The sequence below is a fragment of the Monopterus albus genome, unplaced genomic scaffold (genome assembly GCF_001952655.1).
Source record: "Monopterus albus unplaced genomic scaffold, M_albus_1.0 scaffold92.1, whole genome shotgun sequence".
Lineage (NCBI taxonomy): Eukaryota > Metazoa > Chordata > Actinopteri > Synbranchiformes > Synbranchidae > Monopterus > Monopterus albus.
Genome location: NW_018127972.1, coordinates 2,759,602 through 2,777,381, shown reverse-complemented (window position 1 = coordinate 2,777,381; position 17,780 = coordinate 2,759,602). Strand labels below are relative to the sequence as shown.

The 17,780-nt window shown below is 38.8% G+C and overlaps 1 protein-coding gene across 7 annotated transcripts in view; it reads left to right on the top strand.

The window, feature by feature from the left end:
• plekha5 (pleckstrin homology domain containing, family A member 5) overlaps positions 1-17,780 on the top strand; it is a 259,165-nt gene that overhangs the window by 135,115 nt on the left and 106,270 nt on the right. The window contains exon 4 of one of the 7 annotated variants that reach the window (XR_002275552.1): positions 6,391-6,464. The exons of the other annotated variants lie outside the window; for them this stretch is intronic. The gene's annotated coding sequence lies outside the window, so the exon portion shown is untranslated. The remainder of the gene's footprint in view (positions 1-6,390; positions 6,465-17,780) is intronic. 7 annotated transcript variants of the gene reach the window in all.

The following is a 17,780-nucleotide window of genomic DNA, read 5'->3' as shown; positions in this document are numbered from 1 at the left end:
CATTTTAAATTAAAGCCTGATATTATTCGAGCTGAAATAATTATATTTGAAAACAAAACTTGGTGCCAAATTTTCCATCTTCTAAAAAAATGTGAATTTGCTGCATTTTATTTAATATGGACATATGTGCAAACAGATTTATTTGCTTGTTTCTTTGTAGGATAAAAACAGACAGAAGATGTCATCACAGAGTTCTGACATTTTGTGCCTTCAGTTACCACCACATCACCACTAATATTTGGGTACATTTGGCATTCAATAGGACAATCAGTGATGGAGTAAACAGCCTAGTTTGATTCTGGCAGGACATAGCCATGTATAACTATGTACATATAGCCATACACTGAAGTACATTTCTACTAAATAAATACATTTTTTTTATCTTTTAATTAAATAAAGGATGGTTGTGCATTTAGATTAATTGTGTTCATTAAATGCAATTTTTAGCTTTATAATAATAGTATAGATAATAAACACATTAAATTGTGGGATAATTTATGATGCAGCCTTTTTAACTGCCTTTTGTTAAAGTGTTATTCATTTGCTAGTACTGTTTAAGTTAGTGGTGAGTTTTTATTTAATCCCCCACATTTTAGTACAACTTCAGAAAATATAGCTGCACTTACATGAACAGAAATTCTGAAAACTACATCTTTGCTACAAGTCACTGAAAAATCACAGCCTGACATTTATGTTAATTTGAAAAATGTGTAACTCCCTGACAATTAAAAAAAAGGTGTTTAAACAGCCACCAGGCTGTTTTTATGGTGATTCTTATGACAAATTGGTTAATTTTTTAATGCAAACATGGGAAGTCATTGGACAGCTGCCTTGCTTCAAGCATTCTAATACTGGTGTCCAATATAAGGCTGGGGAGAAAAGCAGGTATTTGCCACAGCAGGCTGGCACTGGTTCCTGGCCTGTCACTTAACTAGGCCAAAAGATGTGGTCCATGTTGGGACACAACAGAAGTCCAGATGAGTAGTCACACCAATCTGATGCATTCAGTCCAGTGTGGAGATGACACTGTGGAATTACCACAGTGAAAGCAGGTGGAGTCATACTAGAAGTAGCAGTTTCAGTTAGTGCAGATGAGAGGTAGAGCTCTGCTCAACAGTTCTAGTATTCAGACAGAATAGATCAATGTCAGACTGGTGCATGGAGCCTGACAGAAAAATATGTCAGTAAAGAGGATCTGCCTTGAGACAACGTCATTCAGATCATACACCCCCCCCCGCAACCCTATTCAGGAATATTGGATGGGTGGATTTTCTAACTTGTAGTCTTCAGCCACAACCAACAGTAACTCAAGTGACAAATAAATAACTGTCTTCCTAAATACTCCTAGCAGCACCATCATCACCATGATTCCTGGCACCTTAATCTCTCCTCTAGTTTGTGAGGTCAACACACACTCATTGCTTAGGTAATGATTTCCTTTCCCTTCCCTTCGTTCACTGTCTCATCCCCCTCTCGCATCCTCCACTGGTTTGTCCCTGCTCTGCAACCTGGGCCACTAATTCAGTGCCTCAATTAGACAGAGGTTTAATGAAGCTGTCCAGCCAATATGATTGCATAGTTATTTTTGTAAGGAAGGTAGAAAAAGTTGCTTCCTAGGGAGCATGTGAATTACATTGTGCATTTTAGGGGGTCTCCTTTCAACAATATTTACACATCAGTGCACAAAACAGAGTAACAAATGAAATGAAAGCAGCTCTAGAGCCATGGTCAGTCATGGTACAGCCATTAATGACAGCGGGTAAAGTCAGTCTGACCTCACTCTGCTCTGCTGTCACTCACTCTTCAGTTACAATTTCCTCAAATGGTAAAGTTTTACAAACACATACCTTCATTGCTACCATGGCTGACATACTGCTCTTGTATTTTATGATGGTTTGATTCTGACAAAAACAGCTGTACATTCTGTTTTCAGAATCAGAAACAGAATCTGAATCAGCTTTATTGGCCAGGTGTGTTGGACACATGAGTAATTTGACTCTGGTACAGTGGCTCAGTGTGTATGTACAATGTTCTTCCATAAAGCAATGAGTAGACAAGTAAACAAGATAAGACTGAGAGAACAAAAAAGAAAAAGAATGTGCACAAAAGAAAAAGGAATGGTGGACAGTCATTTTTGGACAATACCATAAACACAATCATTTCAATCTGTTTTTATTGTATTTTTTTTTATGAAGTTAATAAATCCCCCCTGACATTTCGTTTTGAGATGTTCAGGGTGTCTGAGCTGTCAGTCAGGGGGTCTGAAATCCCCTCTATTTCACATACTGTTACTAGGTATTGCACATATGGGCAGGAGGAGGCAGAGGGAACAAAAGCTTTATGTAGGTTAAAGAAAGAAAAGTCAGAGTCTTGCTGATGCTTTCAGAAAATGGCTGCAGCCCTGGCTGTATAGAGACACATCAGCATTATTGTGATGTAATTACAGACATTCTAGATAATAATTACAATAATAATACCAAACTTCACATTTGGTCAGTATAAATCCAATGAAATATATACATATGCATATATTTGGTTTCATTTCATTACTGCACAATATGAAAATTAACTTGCTAAGGTTTAGATTGTGCTTTTGATAGATAAGCCATTACTCTGAACATGTACTTTCCTTTATTATTATGCCAAAATGGTATCAACATTGTGTTATATACAGTAGCTGAAGCAAACCCAAATTTGAAAGCTCAGATGTTGTTCAAGGACACTTAATTATCTGAAATATTTGGGAACAACAACTCAGCAGCAGCCATTTAAAACACAGGAACAAGCAAAGTGAATAAAAAAGTATCATTATGTGTGATATTGCACAGTTGATTTTCACATAAATGGAATTAATGCACGTTTCTCTAGCCTCTCGTGTACAGTGTTCTGCTTTTGTTTATTTCTGTTTCTAATCTACTATACAGTATAACTGTATATTTTCTACTTATCTGTTATTATGTCACTACAGCACCACCTTGGATTGAAAATCTAGAATTCTCAGTGGCCATGGTATCAGTTAAGATAATATAACCTAATGTGTTTAAAAATATCATTCCTGAACTTCAGAAGCACAGTATGTTATAGATGGCTACATACAGTAACATAACACAATATAACAACATGTGGCATCACACAACATACAGCATAACATACCATATTATATATCAATGCTTACATACAATATGCTCTTCATACCCCATCTGCTTTTTGGTTGAATGTTAATGTGAAATGGTACATAATCTATTACAGTGAACAATTATTCAGTAAACTTATGGAAATAAACTGAAACAACTAATGGCCTGGAAGGTAAATTTCAGTGTAAACACATGCAGCATACCACTATATGTAAACTCATATGTGATGTGAACTTTTTATGTGTCATTCACTGGGCTGTCTTCAACTTTCTTTGTAATACTGGAGGATGTAAGAGGACAACAGGATGATAGACAGGGTTTGTCATTTGGCCTGGCATTTTTATTTGCATGTGTGTTTGTGACCTTATATATGGGTGACTTGTGTCATGCACGCCTGTGTGTGTGACTTGGAGGTAGGTGAAATGATATGTCAGGCTGGAGGACACAGGCTGCCCCTCTGTTCTGCCATGTCTAACCATGTGTCATTTTACATTACAGTGTTACAGTGGGTTGGACATGTCTGTCCTTCTGAGTGTTTGTGTGTTCCCATTTAAAGGGCAGTTGGACTAGGGAAGGCCCTGCAGACCGATGGCCATCTCTGACGTAGATATGCTTTCAGTGCATCAACACTCAACTCTTCAAACATGCAGAAATCATTTGCCAGATGTCTTGAAAGGCATGTAAAAATGCCTCACAAATACCAGATACACTCACTGCCCACTTTATCAGGTACAATTGTACAATTGTATGCAATTCAATGCAACATTTCTGTCTTAACATCTGTGTTTCTGAAGCTCAAAATGTTTCAGTTTTTGGTGAAATTGTCATTAAAACATTTTGCGCTTCAGAAACACAGATGTTAAAGCAAAAGTGTTGCATTGAATTGTACACAATTGTACAGGTGTACCTAATGAAGTGGTCATTGAGTGTAGAGCACTATATTTTTTATTGAAGCCACAATACACACATAAGCTCTGCCTGCTATTTTGTGAGTGTACATGCTAGCATTAATGTAGAGTATAATTTGCAAAGTATTTAGATGACCAAGATGCTGCTGCTGTATGGAATTATGTTGTCCTTTTTATCAGTTAAGTCTGCAGCTTCATCGCTAGTGTTTGTGATGCCAGTACACTTGAAATTTAAGCAACTTTTATGATTATAGTTGATAGAAATGAAAGTAGAATGTTAAACAAAACACTAAACCATGAAAACCAGTATGATTATAGATCAGCAGATCAGTTACTATTTATATTATTCATCACTGCAGTTCATGGATGGATCACTGAATGGCCCACCGGACACATGCCCAGGGCTCAGGGGATTCAAGGGTCCTTTCACCAGAGCCTGTAAACAATTCTTGTAGTAAGTTAAATCAGCAACAATTAGATGTAAACTGAGTAAACATAAATGCAAAACAGTCACAAAGAGATGCACAATGAGCACAAGAACATGGAAAACAACCTCACAGACAACAAGTAAAACATAAACAGTAACCAAAAAGAGACACTAGGTGACTAAAAGGAGAAGTAAAATTATTAAGTGGAAGTGAAAATGACCAGAACGTGTTACAAAAAGATGCAAAATGGCCCCAAATAAATACAGATGCTAAATGTTTAAAATGAGACACAAAATGGCCAGAAAGACACAAAACACCAAAACATAGGTGCAAAGCTCCCACAGAGATACCAAGCATACCAAACCAAGACATTTTGGACAACACTATGTTTCCAACTTTGTGGAAACAGTTTGGGGAAGGCCCTTTTCTATTCCAGCATGACTGTGCCCCAGTACACAAAGCAAGGTCCATAAAGACATGGTTGGATGAGTTTGGTGTGGAAGAGCTTGACTGGCCCGCACCGAGCCCCGTCCTCAACTCCATCCAACACCTTTGGGATGAACTAAAATGGAGATTACAAGCCAGGCCTTCATGTCTAGTATCAATGCCTGACCTCGTAAATTCTTTACACAATAAATTGGCACAAATTGCCAAAAAAAACCCTCCAAAATCTTGTGGAAAGCCTTCCAAGAAGAGTGGTAGCTGTTACAGCTGCAAAGGGGGCACTAGTTCCATATTATAGTCTATGTATTTGAATGCAATGTCATTAAAGTCCCTGTTGGTGTAATGGCCGGGGACACCAATGCTTTTATCCATGTAGTATACTTAAAGCACTAAAAGTAAAAGTACTCATTATGCAGAATGGCACATTTCACATTCCTGTATATCATAGTATTGTTTTATAATTACTGATGCATTATTGTGTACATGACATTTAATGTTGCAGCCGGTAAACGGGGAGCTAGTGTTCACTAGCCTATGTGCATGTAATTTGAATTACTGCTTGTTGATTTTTCACCATAGATTAATGAGGTCTTCTTCTGTATTATTTGTTTTAATCTAGTTATGAAAAGTAACTAGTAACTAAAGTTATAAAGTAAATATAGTGGAATAAAAAGTACAATATTTGCCTCTAAATTGTAGTCAAGTCAACAAAAAACAAGATCTTATTCTAAATTTGTGCATACATGTTCTTTGCTTATAGCTACTGTATGTGCTCGTGTAAATATGGTTTCTGTAATATACTGAGTTACCCCAGTGTTTTGAGAGAAACAACAGCAATCCACCACTGGTTTTTATCAGTTTTTTTTCCAGTTTCCTCATAACAAGTAGAGCAGCAGGGTGATTAAAAGCCCACAGGCTTTCACACACTGTATTTGTCTCTTAGAGGCAAATATTCGCAGCAGAATGGTGGTAACATGCTCTAAGTTGCTGTGACCAGTTAGTACCGCTCTGCTTTAAACAGCCACATACTGCATGTAAGAGTAATGACTTCACTTGCTAATAATGTCAGGTGTTTAAAATATTTGTTAGAAAGCTGCATTGCAGCAAAGTCTTCATTTGCTACTTTGGAGATGGGAAGTTTTGTGAATTCCTCAGTGGGCTCAAATGTAGGTGAATTTGTGGCTCAGATCATCCTTCTATGGGTAGAAAGTGAGTTTAAAAATACTGCTGCTCCGGCTCCAACACAAACACAACACAAACTTACACGAGTGTGGGGCATGCTGGGAAACACAAAACAGAGAGTGCCCACACTGCCAAAGAGAAATCAGGGAAACGGGGAGGGAGGAGATGAAGACAAGCTCATTTTAATGTATTAAGGGAGCAAATTGAGAAAAGGGTTCTCTTAGGGCAACTGCGTTAAATTCAAAAATCTGTTTGATGTTAAAATTACAACAGCTGGTGCTCTGTGTTCTGCAGAGAAGGGAGGGAAGATTGGAGAAAAGAGGCAAAGAGAGAAGATGGCAGAGAATCACAGCGAGAGGGACAGACAGGTAAAGAACCAGTGAGATTACTGATGATTGTATTCTCAGTAGCACTATGGAAAGGACGTGGATGCAATTTACTTCTCTTTACCTCAGTATCAGAGAGAACTAGCCATGGCATGCTTTTCCTTGTTTTTTGACTTACCTACAATGAACGCTGAATTATCATCTTAGACGTGACTTAAAGCTCAACAAAGAGGTGCACATATGTTCTAGTATTTCTATGCAGAAGTAACTCGGTTTATAGAGGTCTCGCAAACAGTTTCTCAGTTATCCACTTTGTTTAGAGTGTTACACATCTCTTTTCATTGGTACATATACCGAAATACAAATTAATTAATGCTGTTGCAGTTCCTTGTGCTGTCCACTTGCGACATAACACCTGCAACAGGAGTTGTGCACTGTTACGCACTATCCACTCATTTTTAGGAAGAGGCTTTCTGGTTTTATCATTCTGAAATAATTACAGACAATTTGGAGTTATGAGGGGTGCCAGACTAATCTAGAGGTAGCCAAGATTAAACATTAAATGGCTGGAAATGGGCAAAATGAGCTTTCTGTGGGCACCCTAAGGCTTATATTACATACTTTAGAGACTAACTAGAGACCAATTTCATCTGATCTTCACATGATGAAAATTCAACACTTCATGTTTACAGGTGGGCTGCTCATTATATATATGCTCTAATTTGATCAGTTCAACAACAGTCTCTCTGCTGCTTTCAGTTTCATAAAATGAGCAGAAATCCTATTTTCATTCACTAATAATTTCTAATTGCTTTCATTTTGCTGTTATGCTAATTTAGGAGTACTTTATTAAGCATCTGGCCATTTGTCCCTGACTTCTTACACAACTCTAAAATCATACAGTACATTGGCAAGGGTATTCAGAAGAACACAGCTAACAAAACAACACCATACGTCGCTACTGGCAAGCTTTATGTCATCATGGAAGAAGCCATAAACACATGGTCGCGACAACAAGCATACCAAAACTCCACTGTCATGGAAACTGTCATAGACATTCCTAACCCTAACCCTAACCCCCCGACCAATGCAGCCCCTTGGAAAACAAAGCAGGGAGTTACATTTTTTGCTGGATCGTTGTGAATGTATGATAATTTTTGCTGTTGTTAATAACAGACTAGAAACATTTAGCCATTCACACAGCCACTAGAGGTCAGTGTAATGTCAATGCAAGTCTGACATTTTGAGCAATGATACGCCTTAAGTCTACTTCCTGGCATGGACTTTCACGGATGAATTAAGTGTCACTAAATCAGCTTTTGCTCAAAATGTGCTTTTGTTTGTGCCATGAGATGTATTTCACTGCATGAAATGAAACTCTCATTTTGTCCAGAAAATTACTTCGTTGTCACAAAATATTCACCGGAAGAAAGTAGCTAAAATATATGATGAAAGGTGCTGTTTGTTCGAAGTGCTGTAAAGGAATATTGTAATGATACTGTAATTTTTTTCTATTTATTCCAGATACTCTGTTGTCAGTCCATGGTTGGAAAAGCATTTCATGCCATGGAAACTAATGCTTGGTACCCTAGGGCTCTGAGTGCTTTTAGTTTGTGACACAACATACATATATTTTACTTTTACCATTATAAAAAATGAGTGTCACATTGCTGAATATTTCAAACACCACATCTTTCCACAGATACACATGAATGAGTGGCAAGCTCACAGTGTTATGCCTTCAGCATCCTAAGCATCATGCAGCCTGATGGATAGATTTACTATCACACTGACTTTGCAAGAACTTAATCCTCATCCATGTTCTTCCTTTTCCTCCTCTCCTCTCTGTTCTTCATCTGTAGAGCTGTCAAATTACTCTTCCCAGTGCATCTCCCAGGAAAGCATCAAAATGCAGTCATGAATCCTTTTGTACACACAAGCAGATTCTGCCTTTGTTGCCAAGCAACACTAAAAGGAAGTGTCAGAGGTTGTTGTTGATTTTTCACACAGCTGTGAAGATTTGTGTTGTTGCGCTGAACTTATCAGCAGCTAATTAGCCATAATCAGCTACCAACACACACACTGTAGAACAGGATGTGCATAACTGCTCCTAGACAGGATCACATCAATCTTCTAGGGAGCTCAGGGACAAATATCAGTTACAGGGTCCCTGTTAACCTCCAGTTTTTTCTTTTCTTTGAGTCTTTGTGTGCAGTTCCTGTTTTACTATCTGGCAGGCTGTCACATAGGGGGTCCAAGTAGTACAGTGGCATAGGGTCTCATAATCTTGGAGTGTTTCTCTTTCTCTTTCAATGAGAAATTTTGTACATTAGGATCAGTTCACTCATCAAATGGAGTGTGAAAACAGTTATATAAGGCCAGCATTATTAAGTCTGGGACAAGAGCCATTTATGGACTTGCTCTACTGAATTGCTGCACCCACTTTAGCACAATATACAGTACATAAAGAATGGATTTAAATCTGAAAATCTATTTATGCATAAAATCTTTTCAGACATTAAAGACATTCAGGTGTAAAAATCCTTCTTGATTCTATAAGGTGCAAAGTCGTGAAAAGCAGTCTTCCAGTATTTACCTGAGAGGTAACCAGAGTTAATCAGATGTGAAGCTGGTCTGGTGAACAGTGATTTTAAATTGAAGAAGAGAGGTTATACACTGAGAGAGCTTTTCAAGGAGACAGTAAAACATTAGAATGTACTTCTCTTCTTGTTGTTCCTCTATACTGTACACAGTGATGAGTGAATGAAACATCAAGTCAAGCTGTTTCCGGTGGTGCAAGCAACACAAAGAATATACAATGGATCTCCATAGTTAACACAACAATCCTGTCCTTATGACACAAACATGCTTTATTCTCATATTTAAATAAACCCCACTTTAAATAAAACCCCACTCAGCTTGTCACAAGGAGTGACAAGCTGAGATTCAACCCTTGACACTGAGGTAACTTACTGACCTCTAAACTGCTCTGAGCGGGTCATTAATGATAATTATGGCTATGACATTCTTTCCCCAGCTGACAAATGAATTATTTTTAATATCATTTGCTCTCATTTGCTGCAACCATACATTTCAGCAACTAGTAATCATTTCTGTTGGAAGAAAGCCAGCGAGGGATTTAGATGTGAACTTTTGCTGACAATGGCTTATCCTCTACTAGAACTCTGAAATTCTTTCAGATATCATTGGACAAATCCAGAAGTGGGGACTCTGGAGACAAGGATGGTATGAGACAGTCCTCCTTTAAAAAATGACTCAGTATGTTGTTCGTTATTATGACAAACAGTTTTGTATTATGGTTTGGCCACCTCTAGCAATCATAGTAATTAAGACACAAGCAAAGGCGTAAGTTAGGTGATGTAGTAGAGGTAGAACGTCGTTCTTAGGAGGATACTGGGGTGAGTGGCTAGGTTGAAACATCAGTGAAACACACCACTGCACTGGGTGACATGTTTTTTCATTATGAAACCCAAGACCTGCTTATTGGTTAGATTTCATGAATGTGCTGTTGAGTCTTGTTACTTCAGATGCTGTAAAAAGTTCTGATCATTTGGAGTTTTGGGATGCGATTTTTAACAAATAGGTGGGTATGGCGTAACAGTAGTTACTCAGACATCATTGGACTTTAAGACTAGCTAGCTGCTAAGGGGGGAGAAGGCTGGAAAAGGACTTCGACCCCTTGCTTGAGACTTTGACAGCAATGGGTGGCTCCATCAGGGGTGACTGCTTCACCCCATGTGCATGACATAGTGTTATTGTAGGTCCTTTCTTCCCACTGCTGTCAGGATGTACAACCAGCATTGCCCCCACCACCACCAAGTTGACCTCATACACCATCAGACTATAAAAACTGTAAATAGTCAGCATACCAGTGTGCAATGCTGTTTTACTTTTTATTATTATATTTATATTGTTTATATTGATAATACCTTGTCTGTTACTTTTCTACTCTTAACACTGCCTTGTTTCTATCCTATTGCTACTGTAGCTTTGTGAATTTCCCCGTTGTGGGACCAATAAAGGTTCATCTTATCTTATTTTACAGTATCCTACAGTAAACAGCTAATGAATGTTGTATGAAGTCAGTTGCCTTCAGAGCTAGAGTGAAATTAGCACTTCTGTAGTTACAGTACACTGCGTCAGACCTGTTAAAAGCCATTACAGCACTAAGTATAAAGCAGCACAGTGCCCTTGTTAAAAATTCTACTTAAACCACTTTGTGCACAGGGAAGTTCAGCTGCCTATCTCTCTCTCTCCCTCTTTCTCACATCAGTAAGCATAGAGGACATTTCACCTGTTGTCTTGGTAACATGAATTAAACGTGAGAGCCCTGAAATACAGTTAATGTGTGTGACGAGCATAGCAAAGCGGTTAACCACGACACACAAGTTAACTCCTTCTTCCTTGCTTCACATGTGCTGTCAGGGAGGCCTCAGAGATCTGTCCTCAGAGGTCATGAGCAGCACAGGGCTTCAGGTTCACTGGGCTACTAGCAGGAAATGTGTGTCACCCTTACGGACACCCTTACTACCTAACAATGTATGCATCCACTGTGTGATCTCAAAATGTATATGTACTTCCTCTGTATGTTCAAGCTACTGTACGCATTTCAGTTCATATCTTTGCCACAGTTGTCACATCCTGCAGAGGGGGAAAGGAACAAAGTGCATACCATGAGAGTATATTGATCCTCAATGGGAAATTATCAAGCTACCCAGCAGTAATTCATATTACAAATATTTGCTCTAGTTAAAATTAGTTTCACCTTTACAAATATGACAGTAATGCAGCAATAATTATAATCCAATAACATTATATACATTAACTTGTGTCCCACATAAGGAAATTTGCTATTCTACATGAGTACCTTTTAATTTTGGTGTTTCATATATATGTTTTTATGCATATATTTTGATGCTAATATCTTTGTAATTTTACTTAGGTAACATTTTGAATGCATGACTTTTACTTGTATTTTTACACTGGGGTACTGTTACTTTTACTTAAGTAAACAATCTGGGTACTCCTTGTCAGACTCATGATGGACAGATTTTAAAAAACTTCAGAAAATGTCACTTTTTTTTTTTTTAATTATTTGCCAAATTTTGATTGTTTTTTTATTTGACATGACAGCCGTGCAATTATCCTATTTAGTTCCTAATTTCAAATGTGTATCACTTTAAATAGTTGTGCACAAAGTTGGGAGGTTTGAAGATGTGGTAATTCAGGTCAAAATTTCTATGACCCCATTTAATGGCACCATTATCTTGGCTTTGCGAGATGAGCTCTTACCTGGTACAAACAGGAGAATAAAAAACAAAAGCCCTACTAGCGAGGCAGCTTTACAGCAAGTGTGTTTGTGTTGCTGTGTAAGTGGGAATGTTCTTGTGCCATTTCTGCACCCCCACACAAACATGCATCCTGCCTGCTCTTCATGTACATTTGAACACTAATGTATTTTCACTTTTGATGCCCTCTCTACCTGCTATGTCCTCCCACTGCTGAAAGGTGACTCTGGCCTTTTTTCTTAATGTACCACCTGTGCTCCTTCCATTGTAGCCTAAGTGCACAGTGCTCTATCAAAGGACCAGACTCATTACATTAGACCAACCTCTGAGCCCCTGAGTGCAGGCTTCTCAAGAGCATGCCTTTTACCTCCATCTTGAAGAAATGGAAGCAGAAAAAGGCAACATTACTTGTCCCAAATATGAGACTATTTTGGTCGCTGAGCAGTGCAGCATATACCTCTCCAACACACTTTGAGTTTACCTGCTCTCATTTTCTGTCTCCATCACTGGATTGATGATGCATTTCACAAGCCAGGGTGGCCTGCAGAAAGATGCTGAAACCAAACTGTTGCACAAACATACTAGGTCTTTTCATGTCCCATGGTATTTAAGAGAATATTCTCAAACTTTCTGCATTTTAGATATAAAGCATAAAGAAAGAGAGGAGGGAACAGCCAAATATCAAAGATAAAGTCAGAAGTTTAGGGAGAGGGGAATGGGAGGAGAGAAGAGTACCAACTTTAAGAAGAAACTTTAAATTTGACCATGTCAGCTGAGACTCATCTGCCCAACTCAATGACCCATCCACCACAAAACTTCCCTTTTTCACAGTTTCCTTCCTTTGTGCTTATTTAGAAATCTCCAAGCTACTGTAGCTTACAGCTGAGTGCTAAAGTTTGCATCTCCTTACTTTGACATGGCAAAAAGAGTTAAACAGATTTTTTTTCAGTCACAAGAAAAAGTAATGGCACTGTTTGCAATTTCCTGGTTTTCTGTATAAATTGGTCATGAAATGTGATCTGAACTTCACCAAAGTCACAAATATCAATAAACACAATATTTCTAAACTGATAAAACACAAACAGTCATGATCCTTCATGTTGTTTTTTAAGGCACCCATTAAACATACAGTACAAAGTGATGGTGGAAAAAGTAATGGCAACAGTGTTTTAATAACTGACTGAACCACCTTTGGCAGCAGTAACCTAAAGCAAGCACTTCCTGTAGCTGTGGATTAGACCTGCACAATGTTCAGAAGGAATTTTGGACCATTCTTCCTGACAGAACTTCTTCAGCTCAGCCATATTCTTAGGACGTCTGGTGTGAACGGCTCTCTTGAGGTCACTGCACAGCCTACCTATTGTGCTGAGGTCTGGGCTCTGACTGGGCCACCCCAAAAGGTGTTTTTTGTGTCTCCGAAGCCATTCTATAGTAGATTTACGTCGATGTGTAGGGTCATTGTCCTGCTGCATCACTCAGCTCGTTCTGAGCTTCACCTCATGGAAAGCCACGCTGGCATTATCCTGTAGGATACCTTGATAAACTTGGGAATTCATTTTCCCCTCCACAATGACCAGCGGTCCAGGTCCAGAGGCAGCAAAGCAGCCCCAAATCATGATGCTCCCTCCACTGTACTTCACTGTTGAGATGATGTTTTCATGTTGGTACATGGTTCTCTTTTTATGCCACAAGTAGTGCTGTGTGTTCCACAGGACATTTTCCCAGTAGTGTTGTAGAGTGTCATGGTGGTCTTTGGCAAACGTCAGATGTGTTTTCAGTGTTGTTTTTGGAGAGCAATGGCTTCCTCCATGGTGTCCTGCCATGTATACCATGCCTGTATTTTGCGAATGGTTGACTCATGAACAGAGACTTTAGCCAACTTCAAGTCTATAGCTGTTACTCTAAGGTTTGTTTTTTTTTACCTCATTGAGCATTCTGCATTGTGTCTTTGGGGTGATCTTGGCTGGGAGCCCACTTCTATGGAGAGTATTTTTCTGAAATCTGCAGGTAGTAGTAGTCAGGTTGTTGCAGTGCATATTATGTTTTGGAGGAGTGGCTTTGGAGAGAAGACAGAACGGAAGGGTGGGATTTCTTCAGTTGTCTACTTTCAAAATCAAGCTTTCTCTTGCTGTTTTTTTTCCAGCATTGCAAACCTTACCTTTAAATTTGAGTGATAATTTTCTACCAGTAAACCTGCTATCATTTTTGTCATCATCTCTTGGTCTTCCTTAAGAAAGTGGGTCCCAAGCTGTCTTCAATAAATACTGACTATAGCAAGTTAGAATAATGAGATGATATAACCACTCTTGGATCACTTTGATCACAAAGTCTCCTCTGAATGTTACACTGAGCAGCCTGGAAAAGCTTTTGAAATTGTATTAGACAGTGCAACAGTCTAACAAAACTCACTTAAAGGAATGTTAATGTTCAGCCTTCATTTCCCCCGCAGAGTCTGTGATCTATCAGTTTATGTAGATGCAGTGTGGAGTACTTGTTTGTAAGGTTTCAGCGTGGCGCAAATACTATACATGTTTAATGAGTGATACATTCTTTGAATTTTAAAGACTTCACACCCACAGTGTCTTATTCTGGAAATAGCTAAGTGACAGAAAAATGGTGCAGCATAAAATAGCAGGCTGCTATAGCTGGAAGAATCAAGAATCACACAGTTTTAAGAAGTAGATGTTCATATCACAGCTGAAAAGAAATTTTCAACTGCAGAAACAAATGAAGTTGCTTATGCAGGACACACATGGGTGAGAAATGGTATCAAAGCATATTCATTGTTTTTCTCTACTGCTGGAAAGTTAGGGAAGATGTTTGAGAGAGGAAGGGTACACACAGCTTCACAGCAGGTTTTCCACAAACAGAAGCTCCACAGCGCAGTGAACAAAACACAGACATCTTCACACCTGAGCTGCAATTTCAGTCTCTCATAATTCTCTTTGTTTTGATGATGTTAACTCTATGCCAATTGTCATTGGTGATGTATACAGCAGCACAAGTCCAGTTTCTAACTGTAGGGTACTACATGTGCGTGCATTTTACGAGTAACAACTTTGTCAAGTCAGTGTGTAACTGTCCCCTCAAGCCAGCATGCAATAAATGTGGATGTAAATTTTTGTTGTACTAGCAGTGGACGGTGAAATATGGTCCCCAGATATGTTGAAGATTATGTTGCCTTGCCTGGCTCCTCATCCACTCAAAAACTAACATAGATGTATGCTTTTACAATATTCTAGATGTGGATGACAGAGGGTGTGCTCCTGTGAAATACAACAGTATGCATAGTTTGGGCCAGCAGGTTATTACGACAAACTGTTACATCTTATAGTTTGGCAACATCCAGAGACCATATTAGTTATGACACGAGGAAAGGATTAAGTAAAGTGATGTATTATATAGAGGCACAAAGTCTGCATTAGGAGGAGGATGATTGAGGTGGATGGCTAGGTCCACAAAACACAAGACTTTCCTTCAGGAAAGCCAGGTTCAGTTTCAGTGTTGCTGTTGCAGAGCGCTATTTAATTAGACAACTCTATGGGCAATAGGTTGGAGGATTTTTGGTTATGACGGGGCAGTTACCTCCCACCACAGTTGTATTTTATCAAAAACCATCATTTGGCCTGAGAACCCGGTAATGCTGTCTGTTAACTTAAGTGTTAATCAGTCAAAACATGGCTCAGCTTCAATGGTGCTTTTATGTGTTATGACCTTGGTTTGTTAATTACTCAGCTAATCACTCCATGAGCCACAGATCAAATCACATTGAAATAAACTGCCAGCCTCTGTCATGTCTGCGAAGGCAGTGCAGGTCTATGCAGAATCCATACTCTTTTCTTTCTGACATGTGAACAGACTTGCCTGCTTGGCTTGGCTGTCTTCAAGGGTCAGCCTCACGGGGTTGACACATCTGACTGGAACAATGGTGGTGCAGGCAGAGAGGAGAGAGAAAGCGAGGAGAGGGAGGGAGGGCTGTTGAACAGCGCTCGCACAAGCAGCATTGCTGCCTTCACCGGTGCAAAGCTCATGGAAGAAGCAGCTGTCCTCCTTCTGCTCTGCCTGCTCTACCTGCCTCCTTAACTCCTGCTCCAATTCCTTTGGTGAGTCAACAAGCTATGGACTTTATCGCTGTTGTGTTTTTGTTTATTTATTGATGTGTAGCGTGTGCATATTTTCCTGTGAAATATGCTATACAGTGTGGCATATGCTGAGAGGTTATTTATTGGCAGTGTAGATTGCAATGTAAGATTCACACATGCTGTTGCCAAGGCTTTTTTTCTAAAATAGGAACAAACTAAAATGAGCTGCACTACCGTGGCTCTGAGCTGTTTGTGTCCTGTTTCAGCTGGCCGATTCAGAGGTGCCATTTCCTAACAGCAACTAATATCATTACAGATATTTGTTCATTTTGGAGCATTGCCTTGTGTCCTCCATCACTTATAGCTATTGACAGATTTAAGGTTTCATCTCTAAAAACAAACATCTGTGAAGGTAAAATATATATCATCATCATTCTTTCTTTTTCCTATCTATTAAGGGTAGAACATCACAAATGTGTCATCTGTCTATTAGGTGTTTTTAAAAGATATACTGGTTGCAGAAAATTACAAAATCTTGCTATTTCCCTTTACAAAATAAATCTTTTTTTTCTTTATTTGATGAAACTTTCTTTTATCAGTAGATGAAACTTTAAAAATCTGTTTTTTAACAATAAAATATGTTAATTGTGCATTTGTCAGTGAAAATCATAAAGGTATAAAATTCTGGTATGCTGCATATTACATCTCTGATTGCAAACAAACACATTATACACACAGACATTATTCATAAATCTTCCTGTGTCCTCATACAGACAGCAAACTTCAATAAGAACATAAATATTGCACATGCCTCATATGTATCACTTAAGACTATTGAGAATTCCAAGTGATATAGGTACGAATGAGTACATCTGCCAGAAGATAGCATTTTATATTCAGAATATTAGAGGGGACACACTCTTTTTTCAAGAAGATATTACTGTGGTCATTTTTACACTGACCAAAAGGTCGCCAATATACCGCCTTTGTGCCGTTCACACAGAACAAGCTAAGGGCGGTATCATCATGACAGCAGGCCGGCATTCCGCACCAGAGGTGAGATGCAACATGGCTCTGCGTCACTTTTGACATAAATTTTGCGACAGTAGTCTACAAACAACAGTGGCGGGAGAGAGGAGTGTTGTTGTAGCTTTGTTGGGTCTTCAAGCATCACACAAACTTGGTTAATATGTTTCTTGTTATGTGCTAATGTCATAAGTAATAACTGCAGTCAATGCGTTTGTGACGTCAGGAATGCTTTTGCCTACAAGTTCGAGACAAGCTGAGAACAGCACTCCAAGACAAACCGCTGTCAATATAAACACCCATCACTGGGCTCTGGTCACCCCTTTAGGATCACAAATTATTTCCTTTTAACAGTTATAATCAGGTCAACAAATGCCTTAAGTGTGATAGCTTGACTTGTTCTCCTGCCTGAAGAGTAAATATTTAAAAATATAGTTTTAAAATCTGTTTTTAATAGTGACAGAAAATACTGAATATATATTTGTTAGTATAAAAGCACATACATTATTAGGGAAGAATTCTAAAGCACTCTTCTGGAAATGAATAAAAAGTTTTTTAAACTTTTTTTTAAAAACAATACATATTCAGAGGTGAGTTACAGCCCACCTGTAGCCACATAAAACTGCCTTCTTCGGGATGTAACCTGCAGTAGCCTCCCGAGACCCGGCAACTCACATTTGTCCTTTGTGGGGGACATGACACTGTGGCCTTTTATTTCAAACACCATGCTTGTGGTCTGTTTGTGTCCTAATGTCCTGGAAAGAGGACATCCTGGGCTTTCCAGTGATGTCACACAAATCGGTGTGTGGCCAGAAGATCACATGTTCTGTCTTTTTAAAATGGCAGCAATTGCAGCAAGCACCTTTTTTCTTCTGGGTCTCAGGAGGATTCACAGTTTTCCCTTAAGTAGTGGTGAGATAATTACAACTGCCTGATAAAAA